Source organism: Emydura macquarii, unplaced genomic scaffold, assembly GCF_026122565.2.
Source record: "Emydura macquarii macquarii isolate MOO-44397 ecotype Brisbane River unplaced genomic scaffold, CSIRO-AGI_Emac_v2 contig_719, whole genome shotgun sequence".
Lineage (NCBI taxonomy): Eukaryota > Metazoa > Chordata > Testudines > Chelidae > Emydura > Emydura macquarii.
In genome coordinates, this window is record NW_027130856.1 from 9,351,653 (window position 1) to 9,374,997 (window position 23,345).

General features: G+C 38.7%; 1 protein-coding gene across 9 annotated transcripts in view; it reads left to right on the plus strand.

Moving 5' to 3' along the window:
• DIP2C (disco interacting protein 2 homolog C) overlaps positions 1-23,345 on the plus strand; it is a 483,513-nt gene that overhangs the window by 11,667 nt on the left and 448,501 nt on the right. Inside the window, exon 2 of one of the 9 annotated variants that reach the window (XM_067542679.1) lies at positions 21,149-21,196. The exons of 7 other annotated variants lie outside the window; for them this stretch is intronic. The gene's annotated coding sequence lies outside the window, so the exon portion shown is untranslated. Of the gene's footprint in view, positions 1-20,851; positions 21,197-23,345 lie in introns of those variants that run through there. One more of the 9 variants, XM_067542680.1, reaches the window with a different exon arrangement.

The window sequence follows — 23,345 nt, forward strand, 5'->3', positions numbered from 1 at the left end:
TCCACACTTTAAAAAGGATGTTGGCAAATTGAAAATGGTTCAGAAAAGAGCTACAAGAACATTTAAAGGTGTGGAAAACCTGCTTTACAGGGTACATCTATGCTGAAATAAGATGGGGGTCCCCTTGGGCTCCAGCCCAAGCCCAAACATTTACACAACAGTTTTACAGCCCCACTGCCTGAACCCCTAGAGCCTGAGTCACTGACCTGGGCCAGCTATGGTTGTTTAATTGCTGTGTAGTCAGACCCACACTGAGAAACCAAATAAGCTCAATCTATTTAGCTTAACAAAGAGAAGGTTAAGAGGTGACTTTATGTAATAAAGCATCACAAGAACTAGTGGCTGGAAGCTGCAGCTAGACAAATTCAGTTTAGAAAAAAAGACACATTTTTCATAGTGAGGGTAATTAACCATTGAAACAACATTCCTACAGATGTGGTGGATTCTCCATCACTTGAAATCTGTAAATCAAGACTGGATGTTTTTCTAAAAGCTCAGCCAGAAGTAATGGGCTTGATGTGGGAACCACTCGGTGAAATCTTATGGCCTGTTTTATCCAGAAGATCAGACCATATGATTATAATGGATTCTTCTGGCCTTAAAATTTATGAATATGTGAATAAAGGTCTAGGACAAAAATAACTTGTGAGGTTTCTTCCCTTACCCCTATCTTGTGTATGTGGAGCCTTACTAAAATTTGAAAAGATACAAACCTTCATACATCTTTAAATGATCAAATTATCTTTTTTAAAAACAATCTGATGGTCCCCAGATTTACAGGTCTGGGGTTAGGTAGGTGGCAGTTACATTTTTTTATCAAATATTGTGAGTGATTTAGTTAATATTATGGCAGTTTTTAAAATTGGTATTATAGCTGAGTGCTTAAAGTTTTACATGTTTTTGATAATTTACAAATGATCAGTTAATGTCTGTATGTAATAACTTTTTTTAAAAAATCTGTATCAGCATCATAAGGATCTATACATACCAGAGGTTGACCGGATATTAAATACAATTGGGTCAATAATATGGGTTTCAAAAACACTCTTAGTACATACTTAACTTATAGACTATAATGACTACTATATAGCTTACAAGTATCAGGTCAATAATATACATTTTAAAAGCTCCCTAAATATGTACTATGTGTGGGTCAATAATCCACTTTTTAAATGGGGAATTATTCTTTTAAAAACCTAGTGAAAGAACCCAATTCTAAGTCTGAAGATCCATTCTTAGTATGCCCCATTGTGCCTGGAGGTAGCAGGGAGGTAAGATCAGTATGTGATACGTAGTTCCTGAAATATCTTGGCACAAGAGGGCAAGTACTCACCTTGGTGTGCTTGCTTTAGTCCCATTTAAATCACAATGTTTGTTTTTTCTGGCTAACTGAATATGTCTGTGGAGTTTGCTTTTTTCTCTCCCCTTTGGAGTGTGAATTAGGTTTTTAACTGTATCAGTGTAAGTGGTTACAGTGCATTCTGTATTTTTACATTCTCAGTATACTAATTTGGAACTGATGAGTGGCTCTTTCCTACTTCACGGTGAGAGCAGTGGCACAACCAGTTCTCATCAAAAGACTTTTGGCATCATTCAGGACTGCTTTTCGTTGTTCTGATGTCTTTTCTTTTACTTCACTAGACACTCTCAACAGCTCATATCTGTTCCTCTGCTTTCTGACAAAGAGTGGAAGGTAGGAAAGGCATTGGTAGCATATTTCTCCCTTCAGCCTGCCATCATGGTTTCCATGAGTGCTTTATATTTGCTCTGATGCAACTGCTTACCCTGAGTAGGAGAGAGCTTGTCCAGTTGACCTCCCCATATACTGGCCTCCCAGGTGACCTGAGACAACCATCTGGGGAGGCAAGTGTACAACTGGAGGATAGTCCATTCCTTCTAAGTAGCATAAGATCCATATACACAGAGAGAAAACACAATCCTTCATTAACAGTCGGAGAAGTAAGAAATGTCAACTTGCCCAACATGCAGTCTCCCTTTTCTTCTCAACCACATTGCAGGCTTAGCTAGCCAGTGCTCTTCAACCAAGCTTACTAGAAGATTATGCTTTAGTGGGTCTGCTACACTCCCTTCATCTTTGTTCAGACGTGCAGTAGTACTGCACTTCAGTCCACAGGGGATGAAGTGAGCTTGCGCAAGTTTGTTGGACTCAGGTGATAGAAGGCTGGAGGTGGGGTGGAGAGAGATCACTTAACCCAAAAGAGAGCACAAAACTGTCAAAGGAAAACTTCCCCAGATTCCAGCTTTGAGGTGCCAGATGCTATAGATGTGGCTAGAAATTTTAAAGTGAAGAAACACCTTCTCTACTCACTAATTTGCTCCCTAACAGCTTCCACCTGAAAGTATACCCCACAGTGCTCAGCAGAGAAGTGGACTTTTTCTGTCCAGTGCCAATCTCATCATCTGCCTCATTGGGAGGTTGATTAACCTTGTTTAGGGAGGCTTTCCATTCCATATCTCTGGAGAAATGGGTACTGAGAAACATGTACAAGAAGGATAAGATATCCTGATTAGAAAGCTTATCCTTCCCCTGTAATTCTTGGGGCACTAACACACTTTGCAAAGATTATGTCCAGACTCCACAGTTTCCTATATATTCTTGACAGGGGCAGTGGCATGAATGTCACACACAGGGATTTTGATGTGTATACTCTCTGTAGTATCCAAAAAATGCATTGGCATCTTTAGATTGAAACAGGCTAATTCAGTTTTTTTCTGAGAGGTACTTCATTCTGGAGTTAGCCCATTCTGTGAAACTCAGTTTCAGAGGATGATCTCTTAGGTCAGCCAAAGCTAAATACTTACATATACTTGCTGATAGGAAAATGTCACCAGCAGCTCTGTCTCTCACTCTTGCTGGTTGGCAGCTTTTCATCAACTCTATTACACAGCATCCATGTTGTACAATTCTGGGGGTACATTACTGCATATGTTTTGACTGCCCATTACTGTAATTGGTTAATTCTGGCAAATAATAATTATGATAGTTTCATATTTCACTTCCCTTATGGTCCTAGCCATTTAAGCTGTCTGCTTCAGGATATAGCAGCAATAACTTCAGACTCCCATAAACATGTTAATTCATCTAGCTTTATTAGTAGCCAAGCATATTGAAAACCTTAAATCTCCAACAAGACTACATCAGAAAACTCTTCTGGGAAAAGCCACCTGTTATTTAGACAGACATAGAGCTAACTTCAAGTTTATGCAGAGTCCTTTTTTGGTATTCTGTTTAAAATCCAAACAAATCCTCTTTTAAGACAAACTTTTACTTTCTGGATCAAATTTACAATGCCCATTCCTCTAGTTGCAGGGATTTTGAGCTTTGAATCTATTTTTATTTTGACTACATGGACTTTTCTTCCAGTATCTATTGTTATTCTGTATATTGACATATTCAGTCTGTTTTGGAGATTTGAAACTGTCCCCTTCATGTGTGATATGGGATGTAATTACTAGAAGGGGTAGGGAGTATGGTCTGCTTTTTAGAGTAGGGATCTGGGGAGCAGAACTTGTGGATTCTGTTCCTAGCTCTATGAGTAGCCTTGACTTTGGGAAAGGACTAGGTCTCAGTTGCCCACCTGTCCACCTGTAAGTGGATATAATAATACCTATTTCATGGGGCAGTTATGAACGTTAATGTTTGAATGCTGGTTTGGGATCCTTGGCAGATAGGTGCTGCATAAATAGCTGTTTTTAAACTCCATCAGAAATGCCTATAGTTCTTCTTGGGAGCATAATACATTATCGCTGGCAGTTCTGCAGAGTTATAGGAATCAAATCCAAAAGCTCCCAAATACCTGCATAGCCCTTAGTTCACGTGGGCAAGAATTTCAGTACTGGCCCCCTCCCCCCACTATTTGAAGTATGAAGTACAGTGATGAGAAAACAAAGGATGATATAAGAAGCTTCTCAGTAGCTTAAATACATACCTGGAGGGAAGCCATAAAACTGTGAGGTTTACTTGTGTTTTTGCCAAGAGACGTTCCTTTGGCCATTTCTCTACTCCCAGGATGAAATTCTGGTTGCACAGAAGTAAATGGCAAAACTCCATTGACTTCAGTTGTGGCAGGATTTTATTCCCAGTGTCCGATGCACTTCCTCTTAAAGCAAAGACCAAGTACCCGGGATGACTAGAAACGTTAGTACAGTTACTAGTCTCCTCGCTTCCCTATGTGTCTCAGTCATTTTTGGTGCTAACGTCACATTTTACATTTTCAGATCTCGACTGAGGTGGAACAAGGGCCAAAATCTACACAAAGTGGGGAAAACAGTCAGAAAAAACACAATACAGTCCTGACTCATGACTGGGGTTCTGAAGTGCAAAAACAATGTTACTAGTAATATAATAATAAATAATCCTATTTTGTAGGAATGGAGGTGTTTTGAAACCTTAAATGTCATAGGGAAACTCACTGTTACTGGAGTGCTTAATAACAATACATAGATATCAATCTGCTCAAGATGAATAGAGGTCAGAAAAGCCCTTTTGCAATCCTGCCATTCTCTAAAAGGATAATTTTCCTGATTGCCTTTGAGGTCTGCCATTTGGCGGAGAGAAAGTAGCCTCTGGTGGAAAACCTAGGCAGAGATGAGCAGGTGGTTCTCTTGCTTTTATTGCTTCAGCTAGTTTTCAGTATGCTGCTCTCTGATCAGTGGGGATCCATTCTAAAGGATTACTGGATGATTACAGGATGACAGATCATTACTGTTTGTAATAACATCTACCTGGAGCAAGAGGCATCCTTCACAGATGCATTTTTTGGTCTCATGAATGAGATTCCTGTGTTGTCTGCCTTCCCTTCAGTCTTCTTAGTCAACAAACTGTGGTGCAAGACAAAGGAGAAGATGATTCAGGTGTATCCCCCTTTTGCCAGACCATAGCCACGTCAGTCTTCTTTTTTCATGCATAGAGTGCTTGTGAAAGGTACCAGATTGAAACCTTGGAGACTGAAGCCATCCATCTATGCTTAAGTAGACTTAACAAAAGTTCTTGCTTTTGAGCAACAAAGTACATGAAATTGAAGTATTATATAAACCTGCTGAAGTGCAAATGTTCTGATAATCATACTTGCTGCATGGCTTTTGTTGTTGTTGCTTCTTATCTTCAGGCTGAAGATGTGTCTTGCTCATTTAGGGCCAAATTCTGGTATCTTTACTCATACTGAATAGTGCCTTACTCATATAGTTGTTGTCAATGTGTTGTGGAGTAAGATGCTACTTAATATGTGTACAGGACTCAGAATCTGACCTTTGGAAAATAAAGGGCTTTATATATTTTATTTAAAAATATAGCTCTGTGGATCAGGATTCCATCCAGCATTTTTTTGTTGGTCTTAAGACTACCCCCAAAAATATGGCGTTTGTAGCCTATAATTAAAAAAGAACATCAGGCAAAGAGCAGTTAATGCTTTCTACATGATGAAAGCTATTTGAATTGTTCGAGCATAAAGCACGGATTATAAACTATATCTTCAGATCATCTTTGCATATTTATGTATGCACCTGTTATATAAGCAGTGAAAAATGCTCAAATTCATCCCGTCCTCTGCCACAGTTATCAAAATGAAGAAAAACAAGATCATTTGTCAGTTCAAGTATTCTAAATCCAAAGCAGTGCCTTATCTACATAATAACCTAATGCTAGAGAAAGATACCATTTGCTTTTAGTACAACTATATTCATGTGATTGTCTGTCTGTAGTTGAATTGCTGCACTGAATTCCTTGTAAAGATGCCCCTCTCATTTTGCATAATACTGCAGTAATGTGAACCAGCTCCAGAATGTCGAGGTATTTCTTATGTATGTCAAAAACCAAAGGGCCAGGGTCTTCAGCTGGGGTAATCATGATAGTTCCTGTGGCTTCAGCGGATCAGTGCCAGCTGAGAAACTGGCCTTAACTATAGCTTCTTTATTTATATCATATACATACTCCTAGACATTTTGATCCCGATTCAGAGGTGAATCTAGATGAAGTCTAACTATACCTTCTTTTTGTTGCCTTCTCAATGTGCATATTTTGATACCTTAGATTTACTGATCCTGCAACTAGATACACAATGGGGCTCCATGCAAGTTCAGCGGTCTGCACTAACCTTTCACTTTGTAGTATGGTGCCTATGGCTCACACCAATTTACTGACACGTAACTGCCACCCCTCAGCTCTTTACACATCACTTTTGGATTAGCCCTATGTGTGTGATACAAGATTATATTCTTTTTAATTCAAAATGGTGTTCTTGGACATGTTTCTCTAATATTTCCCTTCCTTCCTAAACAACAAAATAGTGTCTAGCTGGGAGGATCTTTGGTGAGGGTGATGCAATAAAAACAGTGCATCACTTCAGATCTTTAGAAGGAATAGTGACTGGTAAACAGTCATGTCTATGATGTGTCTAGTGTCTTATCATAGATATAACACTGCAGTCATTTGGTCCCCAGCTCAGATCTCCTGCAGTACTGGGGCTTAAAATTGGGCTTTAAAATATGCCATGTACAGTAATAACTAGCACAAATATATAGCATAGAAAAAAACACCATGCATTCAAACAGAGGTTTGAATTTTAAAGCTCTTTTACTTAAAATAATAGCTATTGATTTTGTATATAATATTTGGTAATGATTGCAAATTTGCATCTTGCATGAATGATTTAAACTGAGGTAGTGGGTGAGAATTACTGAAGATCATTTGAATGCTTTGGGCCTGATTCTCCTGTCACTTACATGGGTGCAGCTTCATTGACTTCAGTGGAGTTATTCCTGATTTACACTGGTGTCAGAGAAGAATCTGGCCTCTTTATATCTTAGGAAGAATATTTCCAGCCATTTTAACTGCAGCAGGTGGGTGAGTAGTACTGAATTTAAAAAAAATCAATTTATTTGATTGATTAGTCATAAAAGCTAATTTTAGGTATGAAAATGTCTTGAATTTTGATGAGATCATTTATTACTTTTCTTGAAACTGGTATTGGGGATTGTGCCCAGCTATAATCATGCATTTCAATATCCCATATCTTTCACTGTTTCAGACCATTAACGCAATAATGAATTGTCCTGAATAAGATGGAAGCAGTGATCAAACACTTTTGGTATAGTTGAACCACCCACAATAGGATCCTGTCCTGAGCACTGTTATGTTGCTTTGGTCCTCAGTTGAATGCTTAGCTCCACATTACTTCTCAACTCCCAGTCCTTGGATTGCTTCTGTAAGGAAGGAAGGTCAGAGAAGCTTGGTTATATTTTAGGGTACAGGTAAGGCCTTTCAATATGGTCACAGAGCTTCCACGTCCAGATGTTCTCCTGACTTATTCAAACACTGAGCAGCTGGGCACAACTTTAGCAAAGGAAGGTATGTAGACTATGTCCCTGATTCAGTAAAGCATTTAAACATTTGCTTAAATCCCACTGATTTCACTAGTTTATCTGAAACCAGATTGTTGCAGATGGTGGAACAAATCAGTCTCCTGGAAGCGAGAGCCAAATCTTTGGTATTTTCATTGCTTGTTTTATAGGAAAAGCCAGTATTAATCAAGGGATCAACACACTTTCTGTTTTCTGATTGGAAAGGCTATGGGTCCTGAAAGTTTTTGTACTTGTGCTCCATAGTGTTTTTAGCCTGTAAGATCACATATTTGTGATGATCATTTTGTATGGTTTCCACTTATGTTCTGATGATGCTATTTTATTGATGGGAGTTTTATGAATTGCTGGAATTAGAAATTAATAGTTTGTATCACCAAAAATCTTTATGCGGTATAAACCAACTCTGGCTGTCCTCAATATGGTGGCTGCAAAAATCATGTCAGAACTGAAACATTAAAGTAGCAGGATCACAAGCGGTAATGAGAATGACATGATTTGATTTTTAAGGTCTGATTTTCGCAAGCTGCGAAGACTAGAAATGAATGCTGCTCACCACTAGAAAGGTTGGATCCTAGCTTTCAGATAGCATTAAACATTGATTTCTGAATTTGTAGCTGTGGTGTGGCACTTGAGACTTATTTTTAAAAGAAACACTGGTCCCTCTATCTCTCTAGCAGTAATTTTTGTTGTTGGGAAAGCAACCATTCAGAAATGAATCATACAACACCTCTGTTTATGAGTGTATAAAATAAACAGACGGGGAGGAGAGCCACAGACTCTGGAGACAGTCCAACTTTGTTTTTATTGACCAAAGAAAAATCTCTCCCTCAGGAGCATTCTGTCTTCAGTAGCAGGAAAAGTCACCATGTTACAAGATGGTCTAAGATGGATATCAGCCCACAGAGGATGCACTCATGAAACCAAGATGCATTTGATCTGCTAATAAGGAAACAGGGTCGAACAGTAATCACTCTGCCTCCTAAGTAAAAGACGATGGCCATTACAAAGACCTGATAGCCAATTACATTGATACCCTTTTGAGTCCATGGACATAATTTAGCTTCTCTTTCCCTTTTGCTGTATGAAGTAGCAAGACCCAATGGGAATAAAGAAAAGATGCCACAAGACCAAATTAAAGTTCCAGGTGGAATTTTGGTGAACTGAAGAGAATAATTGCCCTTGCAGAGAGTGAGGGGGCTTGGAGAATGAGGAGTAAGACTCAAGCATTTCTTATCTCCGACGTGGCTTTAAGAAACCTGATTCCTGCTATAATCCTCAGTTCATAGACAAGAACATTTGCATCCCCAGCTCCAGGGCCAAGCATATGGGCCAGATTTAGAAATCTGGCTCTAACAGTATAGTTCTTAAAAGATGCAATTTAAGGACTTTGTGTCTGTGTGTGCGTGAGAGAGAGAGGGAGAGGGAGCTAGAGACAGAGGTGGGTGGTGGGATGGGGGCAATTTTCTAGAATGCAAGAGAGTCCATGTAAGAAGGGGAAGCTAAGGATGAAGTATGTCCTCCTTCCATCCCTTCAGGAACTGTGTGTCAAAGGCTATGGCTACACTAGAGAGCTGTACTGATGCAGCTGCGCCACTGTAGGCGCTCTACTATAGCCACTCTAAGCCGATGGGGGAGACCTCTCCCATTGACTTAATTCATCCATCCCAATGAGCTGCGGTAGCTATGTTGGTGAAGCTCTCCCGCTGACATAGCGCTTTCTACACCGGTGCTTAGGTCTGTGTAACTTATGTCGCTCAGGAGGGTGTCTTCTTCACACCCCTGAGCGACATAAGTGGTAGTATAGACCTAGCCAAAGACACCTTTAAGAGTTCATGAACAGCTTTAATTTACTTATGGAGGAATGCTAGGATTAGCTGCAGAGTCATAACATATGATTTTGGTATGTTCTGCGTATTTTTTTTTACCTTCCTTTTGCTGTCCAGCACATTGAGTTACATGAGCAGTTGCTCTCTTCAGCCCACCAATATTCCACTTGGAACTTTAATTTGATCTGGAGACATCTTTTCTTTGTTCCCATTGAGTCTTTTGGCTGTTTTGGCTTTACTGTCAAAGTAGTTTTTGTGATGGCTTAATGATGGCTAGGAAGTTGACAGCTCTACAGTGTTTTGCTATCTTTGTTGATAGTGCTCTGTAAGAGGTGAGCCACAGAGATTCATAGATGCAAACTTTGGACTAGCGGTGCAATAATAGGAATCCTCTGCAAAAATGAATACAACGGTAGTGTTTGAATCCACAAGGCTGGTGAAAGTAATGTAAAATGTAATGTACCGTATGTTTTGTGTCATTTCATTGAACTGAATAAACTTGAGGCATAAAATCATAAAAATATTAATTGGACAAAGAGCTCACATTCCATATAGTAACTAACATCTTAGTTAAGCATGACACATTTGAGAAGGTGCGTATTAACCTGTGCAAACGTCTCTTGAAATAATTTATTTTCCTTACTGTTAATTTAAAAATAAGAATGTTTCCTTTGTGGCCCCCAAACCCCAGAGTGCCCTGGCATGTATGTTGTGTGTGTATTTGGAGATTTAAGGGGCTGTGCATCCAGAAGAATCCCTTCCTCCCCCACCCCAACAAAAAAAACCCAAACCCAACCCCGCTCGCTCGTTGAACTCTTTGAATGAGTAAGTCTTCCCACTTATGGGAATGTTATCTGCAGAAGCAGCTCTTTGAGAGATAGGCATCCCCATGTACCCACATTCAGTGACTCACAGATTCCTTCTGAGCTTTGTGGATTAGATATATCCCTTCCCTACCCACCATGCTTCCCATTCTTAAAATAACTGCTCAGGTCAAGTGGGACAAGGGACAGATCATTATCATTGTTTTGGTTTAAAAGGCCTACCACAGTACTTGGATTTCTTGATACTCATCCTCTGTCTCAGCATAAATTTATGGCTCTAGAAGATCATTGAAACCCATTTTATTTATTTCTGCTTTGTTGTATTCTGTCTCTCTTACTGGCTTGCACTTTATTGTAATGACTCACCAGTGCCTTTGTTGTGAAAATTATTTAAAAACAATTTTTACAAATACCTTTTATTCCTTTTAGTCTTATGATGTGTGAGTTTCTATATAGTCATAACAACTGAATTAAAGTTGGTAACAGCAGCATATATTTTATATGACATTTTTTACAGCAGCGTCTGCAGCACTGTACAATTAGCATGATAAAATTATCCATATGTCGGAACAGTCTTTGGCTATGGTTAAAATATATATCTTTAGCCTTGTTCTGCATGGTGAAAAAGAACTGTTTTAAAAACTGGAGCATGTTCAGATCCCAATAAATGGTCAGGAGCATAATGAGAGAGATCAGTCTGGCAGACAGGGATGTAGCTTTGAAGTTAATTCATGATTTGACAGGGACTTCAGAACAGGAGTAATGTGCTTGAATGGGAATGTGCTTGTAAAGCTGTGTCCTATCTATAGTATAAGCTGGAGCTCTTGGATATAAAGTATTGCAATAGTGCTAAAACATACCTATTCGTCAGTCATTTCAGATTTGTGGTGGTTAACAGTGGTCCCAGCCTGATGATATTTCAGGGATTTGTAGATTTTTAAAGCCGGAAGGGATTGTTATATGATCATCTATTCCTATTTCCTGGATAACTCAGACCATAAAACTCCTAATAATTCCTGCATCAAATCCAATAACTTGTGGAAGGAAGAGAGCATCTTTTAGAAAGATATCCAGTCCTACCATAAAGACTTGAAGTGAGGGAGAATCTAAAATTTGCACTTTAGCCAGTTTCAGTTTTTGTAGCTTCAACTTCCAGCCATTGGGCCTTATGTCTTGCTCCTCTAAATGTAAAAGCCCTCTTGTATTATAGGTGCTTAATAAATAAGTTTTAGGGATGGACATAAAATGTCAATTGATAAATCTGAGATTAACATCACACCCAGGCTTTTTGTACCTGAATATAGGTTCAGTGGTACTTTATTGAATGTAGTTGCTAAGGTGGGAACATTTCTGCTCAACTGCTTAGAGCCAGTAATCAGTGCTTATGTCTTTCTTTGGATTCTGCTTCATAAAACTGTGAGACATCTATTGTGGAATGTCCTATGAAGTACTGGTCAGAGTGAAAACCGCAGTGTGACATTCAGATGGAAGAGTATTGTATTGTCTGCATAGCAGTAAGTGTAGATTATATTTGGTAATAAAGGCATTTAGGTGCATTCTTAAATCTATCCCTGTTTAGCAAATCATTTGTGCATGCACTGAATTTAAGCATGTGCTTAAATCCCATGGAGATTAATTATAACGTAAGCATGTGCTTAATTTTAGGTATATTTTTAAGTGTTTTGAATAGGGATGGACTGCTGAATCTCGGCAAGAAAGAGAACACAAAATACATTCCCCAAGAGCCAAAATTTGAAAGTATGAAAAGGCAAGTGAGAACTGTAAAATGCTCACCCAGTTAGACTGTCATCATGTGGCAGGAGAGATCCAATTTGAAACCTGGCAAGGCTGTACTAGAGCTTTTCATTGGACCCTAAATATGTTGGAAAAATACGTGATTCACTGTATCAAAGGTCTCAAAGATCCAGTAATGCTGAAAAATGACCAAAAAAAGCCTGTATCTGTAGCCATTAGTAAGTGGAGTGTAATGTCATGGCTGTGCTATAGTAAATTCTCAAACTTGTCAGACATTTTTGTTAACAAAATGAACAGTACAGGGTCAGTATGTTTAAAAAAATGTGTTTGCAATTAGATTGCTGAAAAAATCTCAATAATTTTTGATATAAAACATCACTCTGAAACTAGACAAAATTGATAAGATTTTACTATCAGAGAAAGTATATTTTGAGGAAAATTGAAGGTACTTAAAAACTTTTTTCTTTTGGTTTGGGTGTGGAAAGATTGAATGTCCCTATTTCTAAAGCCTGACTCCTTGTATTCTGAATGACTGAAGCCATAACAGTTAAATTAGCAGGTAGGGTATGATCTAGGAAACATTTTGCTGTCCTTAGTCCCTGTTTCTTCATTCTAATATCTGGCACAGACTAGGAAAGAAAAACAGTTATGGTCTCCAATGGACAACAGGAAGAATCTGAAGGTACAACAACGGCAACTAGTTATTGAGTAAACAAGTAATCATCTCTTAACACCAAAAGCTTATTTTTACAGATGTTACAGAGCCTAAAACATCCAGTGTAGGTTCCAAAATATATATATATTCATTTGGGTTTTCCTGGTTTTAAAGCCTAACCATTATTTTAAAAAGGATTACAAGGATCATTCTTCTTGCTGGCAATAATATTATAAAAATGTGTTGCCTGTATCTTTCAGTTCATCACTGTGATTTAACATAATATTTTCAGGTCTTACAACCATGTAATTTTTTCATATGGTGTCTAGATCATAAGTCTCAAAGTTAGGGTTCCCTGAAGAGATAGGAGAGATATTCACTAGAAGATAGCTCAGACCAGTGTTCATATAGGGTGAAAAGTTCCAGAGGGGTAGCCGTGTTAGTCTGTATACAGCAAATGCCTGCAGAAATGTGTTAGTCTTTAAAGTGCTACAGGACTCTTGTTGTTTTTGTTCATATAGGCACCATCTTATCTAGAATTTTAAATGCTCACTATTCTGGTTTTTTATGTAAATGCCAGATCAGTCTTGTATGAAAGGCTAAATTCCAGCAATCATAGGGCAACAATTTACCAAAACAGAACTTTTCTTTCACCGATTTTGCATTTGTATGTGACCTGATGTGGCTTAGACTCGTGAGTATTTTTAGCAAAGTTGAGTATAATTAAAAAAAAAGTGAATAAATAAATCTTTAGAATCATCTACATGACTATCATAATTTAGATTTGGATAGGTAAACACATGAGTAACAATGTTCAGTCAGTGTGGTGCATTTCTCGAGCAGACTATTTTATTTTGATTTTATAATATATTTTAAATGGCTTCAGCTGCCTCTGCTACAAATTAAAAATGCAATTGTGTAGTAAAACCTTCCAATCCAGCCTCTTTTCTTCATCTCAATCCATAAACAAATGAACTGATGATGAAAACAAACCCAAAAAATGTCCCATGTCACCCACAGATGGCAGCCATCGTCACTCCCATCCTTCCACAATGGGTAGGTAACTGGGCTTCCTAAATTTCCCAGAACGTTTGCAGATCTGGCTATTGAAGTTTAATAGAATAAGACAGTGACATGGAGGAAGCCAGAACTGAGATAGAGACTTTGAACTTCAGGTGGTGGGTTGTGCATTGTTATCCAGGTGCAGCATCACTCCTTGTCTTGTAGAATAAGGGTATAGATCTATAGTCTTTCAACAGTATCTTGTGTTGTTAGTCCATGTACAATGATGTGTGGTGGCTTGGAATAAATATCCTCATTTGGCTTCTTCCTTGGAGCTACAGTAAAGACAGGAAAAGAAAATATAGGAGATACAAAATAGACTTTCCAAATTTCGAGGTGTTTGCTTTCAACAAAAGCTGCCTATAAACGCAGCCTTTTGCATTCCTGACAGATTTAGCAGGCCTATCCACTTGAAGTCCACACTATAGCTTGGTTTGAATCTGATTTTTCCATGAGCTGAGGTCATGACTGGACCCATAGTGCAGTTTCAAAACTATTACTGTAGATTGCATCATTTCTTTAAAACCTCTGATTTTTAATCCAGAGTGCCTTATTTAGAAGAGTGAACAAATGACAGTATTCAGTCAAAACATGCTGATTTTAACTATAGAAACTGAAAAAACAAGTTTGATTGTGTGGATTGAAATATCTAGTTTTTTAAAATTTTTTAAAGAAATTACTTATTTGTATTTAGAATTACCATTTTAAAAGTGTTGGGAACAGGGAAGGGAAGGATGGGGTGGAGAAAAAAGTTGAATAAAATAAGGCTACAGCTACAATGATGGCGGCAAAGTCCCCACCGTCAGATCGATTTCTCTGGATCGACTCAGCGGTCAGTGCAGACCCACTCAGTCGATCCAGAAATGGACATATTAAGACCACCTTCAGAAGTGGCATAGCGCTGCGTCTACGGGAACGTGGTTCCCGTCAGTGCAGTGCAGTAAAGATGGCGCGCAGAAGAGGAGCAGAGAAGTCGACGGCCGCCGAATCCCAGAGGTAAGTGTAGACAGGGTGTAATGCAATGGTTTCTTTTCCCTTTTTTTTATAGATCCTGACATGCTTTTGAAAATCCAAACTCTCTCTCTCACATTCCTAATGCATTTTCCTTCACATAACACAAGAACCAGGGTCACCCAATAAAACTAATAGGCGGCAGGCTTAAAACAAGAAAAAGGAAGTTCTTCTTCACAAAACGCACAGTCAACCTGTGGAGGCCACAACTATGAGGGGCTTCAAAAAAGAAATAGATAAGTTCAAGAAGGATAAATCCATCATTGGCTATTAGCCAAGATGATTTGGAAAGCAAGCCTATGCACTAGATGTCCCTATCCTCTGACTGCCAGAAGCTGGGAGTTGAAGACAGGATGGATCATTAGATAATTGCCTGTTTTGTTCATTTCCTGTGAAGTAGCAAGCATTGGCAACTATCAGAAGACAGGCTACTGGGTTTGATGCACCATTGAACTGACCCAGTATGGCCGTTCTAATGATCTTATGTTCAGATGTTGTCCTGAATAGTGATGCTTTTTGAATCAGGGCATTACTGAGCCATGTCAAATATAGATTGTAAATTATTCAGGGCAGTGTCAGTGTTTTGTTTTGTGAGCATTTTTTATAACATTTGATAGCATTTTTAATAACAAATAGTTCTGTTTTCTCATAGAAATATTTTTGCTTATATTCATGGGTAAAAAGTATGTCAGAAAAAAAAATTAACTGTTTTGTCACACTAGATTTGTGTCACTTTGCTGTCTTTTTCTATCTCCATTTTGTTAATGTTGAGCTTCTATAGGACAGACTATTTTCTTCTTTTTGTATTTTTTGTGTTCTTATTGCAAAAGTGCACTGAGTGTACCGTAATTCTGGAGTCTATACACTTTTGCTTTTTTGTTGTTGTTAGTCTTTGGTTTCAGGAATACAAAAATCAAACGTCTCATACAAATAAAATATTTTTATGGGGTATTATAGTTTTGATTAGTGAACCAAAAACTAAATTAATAGGCTCTTCAAAATATATTGTACAAAAGAGTCATGTGACATTATATTTGTTTGTCACAAACTAAGCAGCACATCATTGTATCTCTTAATTTTTCTTTTTTAAGCATCCAAGCTCTTGAAGGTTTTATTTGCCTCTGATATGTATCACTGTGCCACATCTATATGCATAAGCGGTTAGTTTTTATTCTAAATTCACAAACAATATCACTTCGTACAGAAGCAGCTAGGCAGTGTTTTTTAAGGCCTTGGCACTTCTCAGAACAGTATGTACTTTGATTTTTGCTTTGTGTTGTGACTAATACTTAGTAATGTCCTTCGGTAAAGTATACAAATCAACCCCAAGCAAAACTTACAGTCCTAGCTGTGGCTCTAGAAATGCAAGTCAGTTAATCAGTACTAAAGTACATGGAAACAAGATGGTCAGATTATATAATTCCAAATTTTGTTAAATCATTTATGTTTTTCAGAAGAATGTTCCTTCTACATGTTAATTTGCAGTGGACAATGAGTCTTATTATATTAGGTATGAAGTAGTACATTGTATTTCTGAAAACAGCTGTACACACTACCAAGCCAGCAATGTACAATGACAAATAAATGTGTAAATTCCAATTTGCATTCATGTTTTCTAAGTTTGTTCAGTGCAACGTTCTCTTCCATTATCGTTAGCTATCTAAAAATCTGGAGTAACATCATTTTTTTTCTTTAATTAGTGTTGTAATTTAGCTTACAATATTCAGCAACTCTTTCCTTCCTTCCCATTTCTGTAACTCTTGCAGGCCTTACAGTATTACAGTAATCTTAAACTAATTTTTTTCCTACATGAGTTATTCCTTCGGGGCATGTCCGCATGACAGCTATAACTGAGAACTCACATGAATTGATAGTTACAGTTAGGTATGTCCACGTTCTAACATGTTGTTTTTGCTTGTGTGTATGGTACAACAGTGGTTCTTTAACAATGTTAGGGAAACAGCACTGTGGCCTAATGCTTGAACCCATGCAGATATGATGGATCAGACCTATGGTCTGTCTAATTCAGTATCCTGTCTCTGACAGTGGCCAACACCAGGTGCCTTAGAGGAAGTTGCAAGAAACTCTGCATGGGCACATGTGGGATAACCTGACCCCAGATTGGTTTAAGCCCTGAATCATGAGGTTTTATATTCCCCTTTAAACTTTTTGTTACCAATTAACTATTATAACTTTAGATATTCTTACTGTCCATATAAATGTCCAGTCTGTCTTTGAATCTTACTAAATTCTTCACCTCAGTGACATATACAAGAATGTTTTTGTTCTTACAGTGGAGCAAATATATATAATATAATTATAATATACTTTTATTACATTATATATATTTTAGGGAGCAGGTGAGTGTATGGAATGATCTCTACTATACGTCCTTTGGGTTATCCGAGTAGTGTATTTCTTTTGGTGCAGTCTTTATATTTTATGGTATTCAGACAGTATGAAATTACAGCATAACATGATATATGATTAAACACTGTAATATAGAACTATTTGGTTTTTTTGCAACTTTATGATTACTGTAAAAAAAAAAGCTGTGAGTTTTCTTTCCTCCATCCTCATTATCCACTTCTCCAGACTTACTGGGGGCTTTCTTTTCAGATGTGTATGACAGTCTGCCACAAACAGTGAGAGTTTTCACAAGTTTTGGTTTCAGCCAGATGATACCAAATCAGTGCCACACTCAGGTTCTGCAGGGACTGGAACCTGGGTCTGTAGGGTGGCCGCTACTGCCATGCTGCTACCTGGCAGCTGTGATTGGCTGCATACATTTAGACCCTGTGGAAATAAACACCACAGGAAGTACCACCTTGGAAGCCTGGACTGACAGCTTCCCTAATGGCCCCTTATTAATCCAGATACCCTGTTAAGCCAAGTTTGAGTTTCAGGAAGTGTCCATGCAACAAGGTGGACTCCACTGTCAGCTGTCACAAAAGACCTGTCTTTCTGTTTCTTTTGGACTCCTGACCCCAGCTCTGTCTCCTGGTTCCTAACTTTCGCTCTGACCTTCTCACTGTTTCTGGCCTGTGACTGCTATTGCTCTGTCCACTAGGACTGGCCGTCCAAGACCTGGTCATGACACTCTCCCCTTCTTTCCAAACCTCTTTTTCTACTTTGTGGTGGAGCTTAAGTTTACACTTAAAGCATTTAAGCTTCCTTCTTCAGTTACCAAATGGGAAGGCTTGCAGAAAGAGATGATTTTAACATTAAAGTGCAGGACATGACATGAGATCTGGGTACTACTTCCAGCTCTGCTGCTGACATGCTGTATGACCTTGGGCATATCACTTGTGCCTCAGTTTCCCCAGCAGTTAAATGGGGATGGTAATAATACTTGCCTGCCATCCAGGGATGTTCTGAGATAAGTTCATTAATATTTATAAATTGGTTTGCACTCCCATAGCGCCTTATGTTATGTTACTTTAAAAGTAAAGGAGAAAAGGAAAAGGCATGCTATATGTGTGGCTACAGCTCTGAAAATGAAAAGAGATCACAAGGGCAAGAGATGCCTCAAATATCACAGTTCACTCCAGACCACCTTAGACTCCATTTGACTTACACGTCTCCCTATCTTCTAGCTATGGCCCTCGGCCTCAGAAGCGCTCCCTTGCCTTCCAGAACCAGAAGCATACCAGTGATAAGCTGCAACAGACACACTCAGTATCTGCTGATTTGCAGTAGAGTGTGAAAGGGTCTTCAGAAGCTGTTCACTGGGGAGCAAGAATTTAAAGACTGAACCATTTGCAGCCAGGTGATGCCAAAAATGTTTGGAGAATGTTTACGAGTTTTCATGCCTGTTGGTCTTGGTTGGAAAGGAATGTACCACTTTTGCTTCTGTTTTAATTGATACCAAAATGCAGAATACAACTATTCAGGTAAACTATTCAACATATGTCTGAATGCAAGGGAAATACAGAGGTCAAGTTAAGAACCAGAAATGTGCGCTGGTGTCATGTTTAGCAGAGAACATGTTTTCAGTTTGACTTCTGGCATCCATTTTCACCAGTGGTATGATCCATTGCTGACAACATGTGCTCTGAGCCTGTTCCGCAGGGCCTCTCACACACTCTTTGTTGTAGAGCTCTGAGTGGTTTCATCCCATCTCCCCATGAGTCCCTAACCCATTGTCAGCACCAGGTGTCATTGTTGACAGTTATTGGCAGCAGTGAGTCATTTCCCTTGGGCTGGCATCATGACCTGTAGAAGTTGGAGGGTCACCTACATTCTAAATAAACATTGTGATAACATGTTGTGTAGAGAAGCCTGAGTCCCTTGATAGTGCAAGAAGGAACTGACCTACATTGCAAGGAAACTGCCTACAGTGTGAAACGCAATATTTGTGTACAGTCTCTTTTGTGATCCAGAGTAATGATTTGAGGCTTTTTATAAGGTAACAACCAGCCTCATATTGATTTTGTTCACTTTCTGTGTCTGTTAACTTAAAACATTTTCTAAAAAAATCTATTTGTTGAGCTTCAACTGTTTTATCTAGTTTTCATATACAAGATTGTGTTGGAAGGATAAAATATAGGGAATCTTTGGTTAAAAATATTTTAATTGTCTGGTGGTTGTATTTTTTGATCATTAAGACATGTTTTTGGAACACTAACAAATGAACATTACAGAAAACACTAATCTCCCATTTGCTGTAGTGATAACACACTCTTGCAAGTAGCGCAGAATGGATTGTTCGTTAGTATTTATTTATTTTTGTTCCTTGCAAACTAGACTGTCGTGGCTTCGTCTTTTTAGGTAAGAAGAGATTTATGGTAATCTCCAACAATGAAAATAGGTTGTGGCAAATAGAAGCTTGGAACATATTACTGATCTACTATATATAGCAAGAAGGAAAATTAAAATGATCCTTTGATGATATAATGCACAATATAATTCATACAGTTCCTTACTGTTTTATTACTTTATTTTCTTGATGGAAATGCTTTGTCACATGTACGTTTTTCATTGGAGTTTGATATAGTACATAGCATCTTGCATTTTTGAAAATGATCAAGGGTATTAGCATGAGAATTTGAAATTAGAAGTTCACCATTAATTGTACAGGAAAGCACTTATGCTGAGAGAGCACATAGAGAACACACTTAACTTATGGCTTGACAATGTTAGATACCTACTAGCCAGAAGCTGATATGAAAATAAGATGGATGTCTCACCAGTGAAATCAAGGGGCACTGACCTGAAAGGAGGCCGCTCCCAGGTGCTGGGAGGAGGAAGGATGCTGATATTTCTACCAGGATGCTGTCCTTGGACTCTATCAGGGATTTTGCATATGCCTTCTTTTTATACCATCCCTTGGCTGGTAGGTAAATTTGAATCTATCACAACTGTTAGGAACAAAGAAAGAAAAATAAATTCTCCCTTCTATCTGATCCTCAGAGCTTGATTGATGTTGGGGGAGGGTACATTAAAGTTTACTCACTCACTCAATAGGGTTTGTGGCGGGGTGCGCCTGTTCCGCCCTGTGGATCCTGCGCTTCACCGGCTATGCCGGTGGTGCGGCTGGGAAGGGAGTGAAGGGGGGGGACCCGGTCCCACCCTCTGCCCTGGGCCGCCAACCCAGGGACCCTGTGAGGAGTGGTCTCACCCTGCTTAGTCCCTGAGACCGACTACCTTCCCTGGGCCGCCTGTCCCTGGCCCCCCGGCCTGTTGCCTGCTCCCTGATACTGGCGTGGTAGCAGCAGCGGATGATAGTCCCAAGCCCTCCGGCGATCTCTGCGGCAGGGCAGGGCAGCTCCGCTTTGCTTTTCTCTGCCTCCTCTCCTCTGGCTGTTAACTCCCTTTCAGCCCTCCTTAGCCTGCCTGAAGTGAAGGCTTTTATCTGCTGGGGCAGCTTCTTTGATAGGCTCCAGGTGGCCTAATTGGCCCAATTGCCTTGAATTAGCCCCAGTTGGGTTACCCAGGGAAGAGGGCTTTATGGAGCCTGGGGCTAATATACATGCTTTCCAGCACTCTTTCATAGCCCTGCGGTCTGGCCCTGTCACAGGTTAGATAAAGGGAATCTACCTACTCCTCCTAGAGCCCTCTAGGGGGGAAATCCTGTTCCTAATGAAGGCAGTGGTAACTTCAGTGGGGCCAAGATTTTACCCCCAGTGCTGGCCTTCACTGCATCTGCTCAGAACTTTTCTGAGCAAGTGCACAGTGAAACTGGTGTGACTCTGGTTCTTTCACTGTGGAAACTGTACAAAACTTGTATTGGGATGTACAAAACTGGAGCATAGCTCAAATTCCAAAACATTATCTGATCTTAAATTGCTACTGAATCTGATTTTTTTTCATAATCTAGAAAAGTGAATGTAGTTTATTTAACAAAAAAAAATTACAATAACTAAGTTTTGTGTATGCGCTGTGGGAATGTGAAAAGCCCGATTAATGTTAGACGTCTCAAAGGACAGTTAAACATAAATTCAAAAACCTACATATTTATATTTTAAAAAATCAACAAACAAAACCTCCTAGTTAAAACCACTGAAGAAATCCATCTGGGAATAATGCTGAATGGAATATAATCTGACATTTTTCTTTTGTCTTTCATTTTGTTAAAAGATGAATACATTAACACTATTGTCTTTTTCCACTTTCTGTTTGTGTCTCTACTCCAGGGTTCGGACTTCAGAGGAGAGATGGTGTGTCATGATTATGAACATTTTGTAGGTTATGATTTCTACAATGATTTTTCTATCTTGTGTCAATGTAAAAATAAGTGCATCTTGCTTTAAAGTATTTCCAGGTTAATAGTACTAGACATGCTGTTCAGTAAGGAATTACTTGCTTCTTTCCTATACATTAAAGTGGAAGAGAGATTCAGTCCAAATCTGTTCCTGTTGTTGAACCAAAACTGGCTGAAGAACTAAGACTTGGAAATCTGTCTCTCTTTACTTAGCTTTCTGTAGATCTAATAACTTTATCTGTCTAGAATGTCAGCCAGGTTGACTTTCAAGGAGAATGTTGCTGGTGACATTCTGCTGGTACGGCTGACCTCTCTGGGCAGGGCCTAGGGAATAATATCTGCAGATAATTTGGCCCTTTGTCTGAAAATATCAATACTGTTAATAAATTGTCATCTTGCCTGCAAAGATTAACCATCTGAGAAAAAATATGGTTGAAATATACAATGGGAGTAATTAAGCAATATGTACATTAGGGGAAGAATTCATTAGTCAGATTCAAAGTTCTTATCAGAAGATGTTTGAAAAGTGTATGTATAAACAGATGGGGAAAAAAAGAAAATATAACTCCATGCTGGAATCTCCAGCTTTTGCATTTGTTGTGGCATGCTTTTTGGCCAGATGGAGGTTTGTGATCTTGTTGCTTGTTCTTTCTTTCTTTCTTTCAAAGGTGGTTTTGTGCTTATTTTAATATCCCTGTGTCTTTAGCAGTAATCTTTGTGAAGTGCTGTTGATATAATAGTATACATTAGCTAAATGCATATATGGTCACAAATTATGAGTCCAGAATCTTTTGTAATCTTTTTAGGAAAAAAGATTAAGTAAAATTACAACAATGAAAGTGTTGTATCTGTTTAATATCCAATACATTCTTTATTAGTAATATTACATTACATATGAGGTTGAACTGGATAATATTTTACCATTTTTAACTACCATTATCCTATTTGCCACATGTGATAAATCATATTAAAATGGAGGAATATTTTGTATAACAGTGTGCTCCACTTACAGTATAAAATACCTCTTATTCATATAATAGGAGCAGAGACCTAATGAAAGTGTAAAACTTGATGCACTTGGCATCAAACCTTTATCCCAGCCAAAGTATTTCAAAAGGGGGAATGGAAGGAATATTATGTCATTGTGCAGTGCTTCATTTGCTGCTTGATTTATAATAGGAAGCTTAAGATATATCTATAAGAAAGCTTATAGTTTGCACTACCTTTAAAAATGGCAGGGGAGAGACGAGTGAAGGTCTTGAGCAGTTAGTTATGGTCTGTTAGTTTCTCCCATCCAAGAAACAATGATTTTAGAAAAGAAAAGCACTTTAAGAAACCCTCCATGTGCTCTGGACACCCAGATCATTGCTATCTATTGCTGGCAACTTGTTTCTTGCTGTTGCTAATTCACTAGTTCTCTCATTTCTCATATGAGATTTTAATATTTTTTAAAATGTTTAATTAGTGCCCCCCAACCTAGCAAACATTGGATTTACTATTATTAAAGTAGAGATCAGGTCCCTATTGCGCTAACCATTGCACAGAGACAGCCCCTGCATTGAAGAGTTGATTGTCTCCTCTAAATAGACAATACAGTTAAATTGGTGGGAGCAGTGGGAAGCAGAGGCACAGAGATAGATTTTATTATTCAGCCCTGCTATACTAGGAGTCAATAGCTGTTGCCAGAGTTTCCCAGCTGCTCTACAGCATATAGTAGCCCAGAACAACTCTGTTCCAAAAGCCACTGGCATTTAGAGTACAGAGCCCACCTGATTGCTTGCATTGTAATAATTTTTTAAATATAATCCAGCCAGCTGTGAAAGTGAGCAAACAATTTCCCCCTCTTCCACCCCCCCATTTTATTTTCAGCTGGAAATCTTCACAGAGACACTATGGATTACTTGTTAGGAAGGCTCTTATTAGCATTAGCTCTAGACTGCAGCTGTGAAGAATGAAAGAACTGCTAGGAAATCTCCCTGGATATCATTTGATAAGGAGACAAATTCTGTTTCATGTTCACTGTCAAGGTTTATGCAGTAGGATTCTCCTTCCCACCACAGTACTTAGTAAGGTTACTTTTATGCTGCTGTTTGTCATTGACCCTTCTCTAGTGAAGCTATTTCCTTGTA